Source organism: Pteropus vampyrus, unplaced genomic scaffold, assembly GCF_000151845.1.
Source record: "Pteropus vampyrus isolate Shadow unplaced genomic scaffold, Pvam_2.0 Scaffold2, whole genome shotgun sequence".
Taxonomy (NCBI): domain Eukaryota; kingdom Metazoa; phylum Chordata; class Mammalia; order Chiroptera; family Pteropodidae; genus Pteropus; species Pteropus vampyrus.
In genome coordinates this window covers 2656785-2668842 of record NW_011888783.1, presented here as the reverse complement: position 1 = coordinate 2668842, position 12058 = coordinate 2656785, and positions in this window count along the sequence as shown.

Sequence of the window (12058 nt, the reverse complement as noted above, 5' to 3'; positions counted from 1 at the left end):
AATGCATGAAGGAATTTTGACTTACTGCCTTGGATGTAGCACTGAAATCTTAATACCAATTTTGTAAAGACAATCTACAGTATTCGAACATTGGATTGTTTTTACTCCACAATCATGGTGCTGAAAAAATTTTTATGATCTTTTGATTTTAGTTTTCTTTCATTTGCTTTTGTCATTGTTGCTCAAGTATTATTTGTTTCTTCTTTCTTAAAAGTATATACAGTTATGCCTTTTTTATGGTAAATGAAATTAACTTACTGTTTATTTGACTCTTTGGAAGTTGAATGAGTATCAAAAAATGAAGTTAAACAGGTCATTGGCTATTGTAGATACTATTAGTTGCTTATTTAACAGTAAATCCTGCTTGTGTTTTCCTACTCCTTAATTTCTTGCTTCCCGACCTACCCTGATTTCATTCATTTCCTGGAAGAATCTGGGACCCTCCGTGGGTGGTTCGCAGAGTGGATCTTGATTCTTCCCAGGCTAAGCCAATCACAATAAATGTAGTTCCCTTGACTGCCATTGGCTTAGGACCGGTCATATGATGCAAATCTGGCCAATGAGACATGAGGAAACTATGAAAAAGAGATGTGCCTTAATTTCTCAATCCGGGATTTGGATATTATATGATCATGCAATATTTAGAACTACTGCACCAAATTATAACCATGAAGGACACAAACAGGAATAAAAACCTGAAGATGGCAGATACAAAAGATGTAATTGTTGAACCAGTGAATTAGCCAACCCTGGAAGTTCGGACTTCTTCTTGGTAAGAAACTACAATTTCCTTATTGTTTAGGCAATACACTTTTCATTTCTTATAGTCAAGACAGTAATTGATATTACCTGGCATTATTTTATTTTTAGGTAGGATTCATGCAAAGACAAATGTTTATGATTTCTCAAATGCCTTATTCTCTTAGTTCATTAAAGTTGCAGTCAATGTATAATATTTTTCTTTGGTTCAATTGGCTGGCTCTTTAGGGCATATGCTTTCACACTTGCCTTCAATGCAGCAATCAGATGAACTGATTGGTTGATTGTTCTATTCATCAGTCATTTGTAGGCAAGCCCCTCTGCCAGCCACCTAGGAACAGTTATAAATACAACACAATCCCTATCATCAAAAGGTATTCAAAAAGACAAAACTGTATTTTTTGGAGCATACTAAGAATGCTTTTTTGGCTGGAGAATGGAAGAGGATGATGGATGGGAATAAGGGAGGGAGGAAAGAGTGCCATTTGTATTTTCAGGACTAAAGTCTTGTTAGTAAATACATTTTCATAAAAATGCATTGGCTCTCTCAGTGTCAATTTTCCTTTTGAGTGTTTGCGAGGAAGGTGAGCACAGGTTACAATGGAGCACACCTAAATGTTCAGTCGCGCAGCATGCTGCTAATGATCGGGGATGACAGTGCCAGCTGAATATGGGGTGATGATCAGGGCATTAATGTGGGCTAAAGCTGCACAGCTTAGGAAACCCAAACAGACTCACCTTGGTAAATAAACTCCAATCAGAAGAGGAATAGATGATATATATACTTAGAGAAAAGATGTTCTTATTGTTTACTTTTCATTCCAATCACACCAAAAAAATTTACAAATGCTAAACTATTCCATAAATACTAAGCTATTCCCAAATACTAAACTATTCTATACTCTGTATCTTTGCACATACTAAAATATTTATGTCAATTGCCCTCTGTTCCTTTTTATTGGCTAAAATTTATTTATTCTTCCAAGGCATCTCAGCCACTAATACTCAGATCATCGCCTTCTGTGAGCTCTTTCTGGGTCCCAATCCCTTAAAGATTTAATAAGCCTGTTCCCCTGCTTGTATCTTATACAGTTTTATGCCTTTCAATGATTGGTTTCCATGTCTTTCTTCCTCATCAGCCTGGAGTTTCTTTGAGGAAGGACCTGCGGTTTGTTCCTCTTTTGTTTGTTTGTTTTGTTTTGTTCTGTTATGTTTAATTAATTAATTTTTTTTTTTAATCTCTTTGTATTTTCAATGACTAACACAGTGCCGGGCATACAGTAGGCAGCCGAGGCTGCTATCATGGTATTATGTGGGACAGATGCTGCAACAGTATTAAAAATGAAGGAAATTAAGCTTTATACTTATTTAAGTAACTGGGCTCCCCTTTGAGCCAGCATCAGACTACATTTGCCAGTTTAGACTTAATACTAACAAATATGACAAACAGACTCACTTCAGTGCATATTATTGAATTTATAATTATCTGTGCTTTTTGTTTCTCTCCTTTATTAAGTGTTATCTGGGACTTTGAGGCATTGATAATGCTTTCTAATGAAACAAAGAGGAAAGATGAGGCTCAAAAAAGTTATTGTTACATGTAGTAATGTAAGAGGAAACGTGAAGTTAAATTTAACAGCTTAAATGTTACAGTTTTTGATTGCCTACGGGGTTTCTTTTTTTGTTTCCTACTGGACCTACTAATTGAGATAATAGGTGAGACCTGGGTCTATATTGGTGGATATAATTGGATGAGCTCCAAGGAACTTCACTTTGTTTTGTAATTAGGACCTCACAGAATAGGTAACTCAACTTGACCACTGCCTATATTCCTGTCATTCCTGGGATGACCCCAGTGGAGTCTGTCTTTGGCAGTCTTTTGAGTCTTTGCTAAACAGTGCTGTTAGGTCTGAAAAAGCTATGAAATGAATAAGAGAATATTGATATCCTACTATTTAATTGCCTTATAAATCCATGGTAAATTTTTCAGTGATTTTAAATTCTGAGAGAATAGCAGACTCATTGATTTCTATAATTCATTTATTTAGGGATTTCTATTATCAACTGAATTTGATTGATAGCTTCATGACAAATAGCTGTGTGCTCAGCACATACCAGCATTCTGTAAGCTCACTCAGCCATAAACAATGTGTGTTATAATTCTTGGGTCCTTTTGCTGAGTCTGTACTTTGCTACTTAAGGAACAACTGATTGAGATTCCTTAAATGAAGGAGGCAAAGTGAAATTCCAACTTAATTCCCTTGGCTAAAAGAAAAAGATATTTGTATGCGGACACTGAGAATTCTCAAAATACTATTTTGAGATTCTGTGGCATTTTACTTCAAACTGTCAAGCCCCCCTCTCAGGGTCCAGAACACAGCACAGTCACTTGGACAAAGATAGCCACATGCTGTGTGTGCTGCGATAGTTGAGTCCATCTTTAAGTCTGTTTCACTCAGATATAAGGGATGGTAGGTAGTGATGATACATCTTCATCAAAAATTAAAGCAGAGCCCCATAAATCTTTTTCGTTTCTTTTTCTTATAAAGAACTTTGATTCACAACATCTATATGGATGAAAATCGAGTGAATTTCTATTTTAAAGATAATGGAAAGTCATTATATAAGATTCCAGTCCTGAAAACTTGTTTGCCAATGAGATATTATTGACTATAAATATTCTTTTCAGATTACATAAATGGAAATTTATGACATCAATTTTAAAATACTGTTTTTCCTAATTATAAAACAATTAATTTATGTTAAAGAAAATTGGAAAATAAAAAATATAAAAAGAAATTAAAATTACTAATAAAACCACTATCCAGATATCACTATTATTAACATTTTAGCTAATTAGCTGTTGAAATAATTTTCTTCTAACATCAAATAGGCAAAGATTATTATTAGGCAAGGGTTTATTGGTCATAATGGTGAGGTTTTTGTATTTTTGCTATTTACCTAACATCTACCAGAGAAGTGTCGAGAGTGAGTCTAGAAGTTGAGTCAGGGACACTGTGGCAAGTTGGACACGTGTGTGACTGTACTAGGTAGCAGACATCCTTCATCTCTCATGAGGTGAGACATGAAACCATTACCACCATCTGCAGCAGAAGAACGAGAAGTTTCATTTTAACCCCACTTTTTGTTTTATAAGTTATAAATTCACAAATAAATGTTTCAGCTATCTAAAATAAGATGAAGCTATGAACAAGCAGAGCTGAAAGAGACTAAGAAATGATGCTATCTTTTTAGATATGTAGCATAAAAATATTTACTCTTGGAATGTGATTAGTTTATTTTTTAGTACACACTGTGGTAGGATTAGAAAATATTGTAAGGATTTTAGAGCAAGATCAAATAAATAAACATCTTGATGGATAACATTCCTATTGTCATCTAATCTCTATTTTACATTAGTTTCTTTGAGTGTCAGGTAACCATTCTTGGTTATTTGATTAAATAAGTTAACCATTTCACACTTAGCTTCCTGGGATTTAAAAGACGTGCTGTGAGTAACACACTGATGATGAGTAAAGAATCTAGCAACTATCATTTATAAAATTACTGTAGCCTCTAAGGAAAAACTAAAGAAAATAATTTACAATACTAATTTTCTAATCATTGGTGAATGAAATATATAAAAATAGTGTAACAAATTATAGCATAAATATTTGGGACTTTTAATGGGCACTTTCATCATGAGTTGTACTACACTGAATATAATTAGTGAAGTTATAGTTTATTATATTGAATAACTGAAATATGTGTATCATTAGAATTAATTTCTAATTATAATGAAAGAAAAAAGTGACACCAATAAATAAAAAATTCAAATAATTGTCCATCTAACTACTATTGTTTCAGTTCTGAGAGGAGCATCAAAGGATTTTGTGGTAAAATCTTTTTGTTCTTTTTAGTTTTTCATTTTTTTAAAAAAATGTAGATTTGTTTTCTAAATATGCATCAGTGATGATCAGTGAACTTTCATGCCTTTTTATTTCTAGTTTTAATCTTTCTTGGGTGGGGAGTAACATGTTTTTTAAGTTTGTTCTCCTTGCATAGTATCTTACTAATTTTCTTTGTTTAAGAACTAAATCTTTAACATTTCAAGGAGTAGACCTTCTACAAATTGGTGAATGAAGTCATAATCAGTCTATTTTTATACTCCCCTCCCAATAAACCTTGATCATACACTATCACTCAAGCTTTGTGATTCTAAGCCAAAAAGTTTTAACCATTTAAGTCCATTTTGATAGTCTACTCAACTCCCTTACTGATTCTAGATATTGCTCTTTAGGCTACATTCACATTGGTTGTACTGTCATTGCACTGAGGTGACCAGGAAAAGGAGACACCTTGTTGCCTTAAACATATCTAGTCTTGAAAATGTTTTATATCTGAAATACTTTCCTAGGTATCTTCAGCATTGTGTTTCTCTTTAGCCATAGAAGTGAAATAAGCTGATTTTAAAAGGAATGGTTCATAGTTATTAAGCATTCTTCTAGAATTTTGGACATTGATAAGATCTCATGTCACATACATATATTTCTACATTAATGTTTTCTAAAGTTAATCTTTTGATACTGGTAAACATTAAAGATCATCTACTATTTTTCTTTCTACTTAGGCAGACTTGGTAGAGTTTGGGGGGCATTTTTTCCCTCTGCAAATTTGGACAGTTCACTACTGAGATAAGTTTCATATAACCTACAAACTTGATTTCTCCGTTTGGCCCTCCTTTTTAAGATTTTATATAAAACTACTTTGTTGGGGATATCGCTATTAGCACTTTATCATCCAGAGAAATTCCTATTTATCTTTCCCCTTTGCCCATGTCTCTAGGACAATTTCCTCTCTCTGAGAAAAGCTTTAATTGTAACTGAAAAAACTTGGTGTGTGTATGTGTGTAAATGTTAATGTGGGACTTTGTCAAAGTATTTTCGAAAGTCTAAATAAATGATATGCATTGTTTCCCTTTGAACATATGCTTATATATTCCTATGTTCCCTCCTTGACTACTTTTTACCTTTATTATAGATATTTTCAAACACACTAAAGTAGAAAGAAAAGAATAAACCACTGTGTACTCATCAACAGTCTGCTTTCTTTCTTGTTATATCTGCCCTTTTTTCTAACTTTTTTTCTTTTTGGTTATTCCAATGCAATCCTCCAATATTAAATTATTTCATTTGTAAATACTCAGATTTCTAACAGATAAGCACTCAAAAAATTTTGAGAATTTCTTAGTATCTGGTTTAAATTTTCCAAATCATATAAAAATGTCCCTCACAGATTATTAGCCAAGACTCCACCTCATATAAGCCATACTTCCTAGGTACTATGTTTTAAACTTTTATATAGATGCCATTACCTTATCAAATTTGGAAATCAGACTGAGGGACTTTTGTTTCCAGAATCTCCTCTGGAGTGGTTCTCATGAGTATGAGTCATGCTGGCAACCTGCCATTCTTCTCCTACAGTGGCGGTTAATAACAACAGGTTGTACATTTTGTCCAACGGTTCCATATTTCACCCTTGAGATTTTTTGGAAGTCTTAGGTGGATGCCATCAGGTCCTGGTGATTTATTTACATTTAGTTTGTCACTTAGGTTTAGGAAAATCTTGTGCTTTCCACTGTTTGTTCTAATGTCTCTGACTTGTCTGCTTTAAAGTAAATTAGAGGTGAGACTCTTTCTGAGGTCTTCAGACTGAAGCAAATAATTAATTGATTCTCCCTCCCATCACTTTTCATCCCCGAGTAACCTTCGCATTTTCTACCTGGCTTCCTGACTTTGTTGTACCTCAAGGGGTTTACATTTTTGCTTTGGTGTCCCTCGTGAGGGTGAGGTGCTCTACCAATTTTTCATGGACCATTTGTTTTTAGTTTGCCTCTGACCTACTCTACATTCTTTTTCTTTGAGAGTGGCAAGTTTTACATTTAAAAATACTTGCATGGCTCTTTTATGTTACCAGCTTGGCATGAGTGGCTTTTGATCAAGTGCTGTATATTTGGATTGGTGCTCACATTTTTCCTGGCCTTTCAACAAGGTGCTTGGATATGGTATCTAAGAGTACTATTTTGAAAACTTTTCCTATCTAGACATGTACCTTTTCACTCATCTTCCCTTGCAAGAATTATAAAACCACAAGATGGAATTCGAGGCTTTCCCTGCCCTGCTTGAATGTCTGGGTCATAAGTGACTGCTGTTAAAGACTGCTTCTCCTGCAAGATACTTCTGGCTTTATTTTACAATCCACTCCTGATAATCATGTGATTTGTATCTTGTTCTGGAAGGTACTGTCCAACTTTCTTCTGCAGCCATAGAGACCTGCCTGGTAGCATTTTTCCTTAGGCTGCTATTAAAACTAGCCTTTGCATTCTTTTGTTTAACTGACTGGACAGTGGGAAAAGGTAATCAGGAATTTGTTCGGTTTAGGTGGAGCCAATTTGACATTTATTGTTTATGTTTATTGTTTAACAACATGGATAATATACTATAGATAATTAAGATTTGACCTTATGTATTGTTTAGATGATATACAGCAACACTATCTAGTAGAAATATAATGTGAGTTACACGTGGAACTTAAAATTTTCTGGAATCATATTTAAAAAGGTAAAAAGCAATATGTGAAATTAATTTTAATAATATATTTTATTTAGCCCAAATAACCACAATATAATTATCTCAACATGTAATCAATGCACATATTATGAGATAATTTATATGTTCTATACTAAAATTTTGAAATCTTATGTGTACTTAATACTTATAGCACATTGCTATTGGAGATAACCATACTTCAAGTACTCAATAGCCACATGTGAAAGTGATTACTGTACTGGACAGTGCAGCCTTATGCAAGGTCCTCCTTACAAAACAGTAATTTAATGCTCTACAAACCATTCAGAATTTATATACATATATTTATTTATTTTTTATTTTTTGTTTTACTTACATCTATGGCAGCACATAAGTATAACAAACTCAGAAGGAGCTATTTTACCTGACGAGAAGAAAGTTGATGAATATATCTAACCATATTACTCTAATATACTTGGTATCTTTCCTCTAATTAAAATAAGATTATCTTACAACTTATGAAATGAAGATCTGGCATAATAGACTCAGAATGTGATGAAAATGTTTTCATTAAGTGCTAAGATACCCTGCAAGGCATGGCATTTTATTTCAAGTCTCTAATAACATTAATATACCCTTTTAATCTCTAAGCATTTTAGACTTAATAGGAACTTCTTAAAGAACAACAGAATTGTAAGACTTGCAAAGTTACTTTAACATGAAAGTATTCACAGTCCTCCATGAATTTGAGTAAGTGTAAAATTCTTTATAGGCGGAATGTACAAATACAGTTTTGTTTACTCTGGGACAAGACTCAAAAGCCACACATGTGGGGGTGGGTGAAAAAGAGAGGAAAGTAGAAGTCAATGGTGTTTTCTAGTAATTGTCCTTGGCTTCAGTTATAGCAATGTGACTTGGCTGCCATTCTTACTAGGTGATGATGGCTGTGTGAGCCTAAGTTGGGAACTCAGAACAAGTGGTTTGGGAATTTTATCATCACTTTACAAAGCAATCTGTGGGAAAAATGCAGTTACTAATTCTCTTCCTCTTTCACATTGTTTATTGTACATATGTGTGTTTATTTGTTGCTTTCTTCTAATAGATGAGCTATGTATAGACAATAAATATTTTATCTGTTTTCTGCATATTTCATTTTCCATTCAAATTTCAGAAAGCAGTTTGGGGGGCAGGGGTTTCCACTGAGTGTTTTATGTGATTTTTTCTTTGCTGTTGAATAAACATAGCAATAATCTGCTGAAGTCAGGAGAACTGAACTTTATTTCTCCTTTTACTAATGGTTAATACCCACTTTCATTGACTCTGTGTTTACTTTCTCTTGTCTTATTTTTATAACTATTCTAATGGAATAGTTTAGAGTTCATTAGGGGGAAGTTTCTACATTAATCCAAGTGGCTAGTATGGCAATGCTTTGCTACTGTGGTAAGAAAATGATATTCTCTGGAAATGTATCTTTCTAGACATTATGACACTACTAGCCTGTGATGTTTTGGGCTGTAACTTTTGGTCTATTAGAAACATTTAGTGAACAAACTGTATTCCTTTGAGAACTCCCACTTTACTAGCTTCATTTTTCAAAGGAACTGGATTAGAGTCCTGTGATAATTGTATTAAACGAGACAGGAAGTTTGAGGAGGAGAGTAGAATAAAGCCTATTGCTCAAGCCACTTGCACGGTGTATCTCTGATGAACGTAGAATCAGCTGTGAAAGCTCAGCTCCATCCTTAAGTCCCCTTTAGTACACCTTGGTAGAGTTGAATGACTGCATTTTTAACCAATGTTCCAGATAAAGTCAGTGACACAGGGGACTCACTTTGAGAAACACTGCGAAGTTCAGCAGAAACTACAAGACTCTCTTGTCCCAACTCTTTGGCTCTAGCAGCTGACTAATAATATAAAGAATTTTAGTTTTTGTCTTGCCACCTTGCAACTCCTGTGTAATTGACCTTGACTTTCTGACTATACGACTACTTGTTTATTTCTTGTCTCTGATGGAATGAGAATTTACTTTTCTTTCAATGGCGTTTTTACTCAGTGTAGAGCTTTTGGTCTCTGACCCTGCTCCCAACCACATTTCTGTCCTGTCTTTTGCTCTCCTCTTAAATCCCTGAGTTTCCCTTTCCCTTTGGCCAGAAACCCAGGTCAGTTGAACACATATCTGTCATTCAATTTAACTGGCTTCATTTTAGCATTTTTTTCCTACTTCATCGTCGCCCTCAGGGTAAGCTTGGGTAAAACAGATAGGTCAGTTGTACTAACCACAGTCTTTTTAAAGAAGCCTGGTATCAGAGGCTGTGGAAGAACAAAAAGAGGAAGTAATGCATGGAGATCACAGTGTCTCATATAAATACCTCTGCTGAGAACATAACGAAGGTTAAATTATGCCTGACACATAGCAAAGGGAACAGGGTTGCAGGTCTTAAAGTTTTTGATAACATCATTCTAAAAGCAACCAAATCTATGGAGTTGGTGCCAATAAAAGAATGCTATTACAGCTTCATTTTCCAAACATTCTAAACAGAAACTGTTTCTTAAAACAAAATGATCTTCTTTCTCCCTCATTTGACTAGCATTTAGAATACTTTTTCTCAGCTACCACTGAGTTTCACACATCTTATTATCAAGATGCTCAGAAACCCAGGTTGAGGGGCACTGACCTTGCTGGTGCTGACCTTTTCTCCTTTCTAGAGTTTTCTTTGCTTGTTTGACCTTGTGGCTGATTCATCTTTTCACTCAGTGCAGGCCTCCAAGTCAGAAGTAATTCCTTCTGGGCTGCAGGATGGCTTGCTGATGTGACTGGGTTCGTAAGAATAAGGAGAGTTCCTCTGAGTTTATTCAGCCTAGAACTGACTGGTTTAAATTCTGGTTTACTTTAATTTTTAAAAAGTTTTCAAGGTGTGGACAGACAGATTACCATTGTCAGGATCTCCTGGGGTGTATGAAATACTTAAAATTTTAGATCCATTCTGGATCACCTGGATCTGACTTTAGGGGTCTGGAGCTCAGGATTTTTATAAAAACAACTTCTTCAGACGATTCTCACACACACACAAAATTGAGGTCCAGTTGCCAGATTTTCTGATTTTTTATAACTTAAAATATCTATGAGATATTTAGAAAATGTTAAGCAAAGGACAAAACCATTTAGTGCACATTCTTTTAGCACAACTTCATGAACATATTGTACATTTAAGCAAATGTACAGTGTTCCTATTTGAGTACCTAATGATTTGGGTTAAACAAAAGCCATTCAGTGCCCACAAAGGTATGTTGAAGACCTCCTCACTACCATGACTGCTCTGCCCTGATTTGGCATGAACATTATTAGGGCGTTATAGCTTCTTTCTTATCAGGCAGTCATTCACTGGGTGAACAAACATTACCGAGAGTAAAAGGATGGAAATGTAATTAGAAAGTAAAGTTATACCTACTCTGTTTATAATGTCAGAAAGCATCTCCAGGTATCTTTTATGGTGCCCTGACCAAAGTGTGGTAACAGTAGGTATTACTGAATCAAAGTGAGACAACTGTGTAACCCATTTTAAAGCTCAACTCATGTTGGAGTCCATAAATAATTATAATAAAAGGCCAAACTGGGAAATGTCATAAAAAGCTCAACTCATGTTGGAGTCCATAAATAATTATAATAAAAGGCCAAACTGGGAAATGTCATAAATGAGGCCTTCTGGGGTTTCAAATTGGCTTGCACACATTAGGAGTGGATTATGGACCACACTGGTAAGATATCCGAAATTTAAGTGGTGGTTTTAGACTATGTTGGGATATTCCCTGAGTACTTGTTAGGGAGGTATGACCTCAATGGGTAGGATAAATCAGAGGAGAAAGACTGGAGTCAGAGAAATTTTAGGAAAGATATAGTGGTCTGTTGGGTTGTCGACTTTGCTCTTCTCTTCTGGAAACTGTACCTCTCTATATTTTTCTCTATATTTTTTTACCACTTAATATTACCAATCCTCAACTTATTGGTCAAGAGAAAGAGAGCTGACCCAAGCTGGATCAATTAGATTATCTCTCAAGAATAGGGAATTTGGGGTTGGGAGACATGAGTTGGGTTAGGGTAGAGCTAGAAAAAGAGGTTCGACAAACTCTTGCTGCCAGCTAGACTACTCAGGCTCCTTACTTTCTTAGGCTTTTTGTTAAAGCCTTTCTTGAATTTAAGAAATTCAATTCAAGATATTTGACCTCTCACAAGTGCAGGTCTATTATGGCTTTGAACTAAGCACAAATACCTGGCCCAGGATTCAGAGAAGCTGCAGGGGAAGATCCAGGGGGAGATTGGAGCAGTTGCAGGTCTGACCACTGCCTCATGCCAGTGGGTAAGCTAGCAGATCAGCAATGGTATATTTGTGTTATGGAATGGTGCTGCTTCAGTTCCATATCTAACTTTTCTATGAGATTCACAAAATCCAGAAACAATTCAAACAAGTCGTCCTTAAGATTCTGTTTCTCTGGATCGCTCTCAGAATCAATGTCTCTCTAAGTTATCTATTGTTGCATAATACATTACCCTAAAACTTGGTCACTGAAAATAAATATTTGTCAACTTAGAGTTTCTGTGGGTCAAGAATCTGGGAGCTGCTTAACAGGGAGGTTCTGGCTCAGGGTCTCTCTCAGGCTGCAATCAAGTATTGGCTGGGACTGCAGTCATCTGAAGGGTCAATTGGGGAATGACT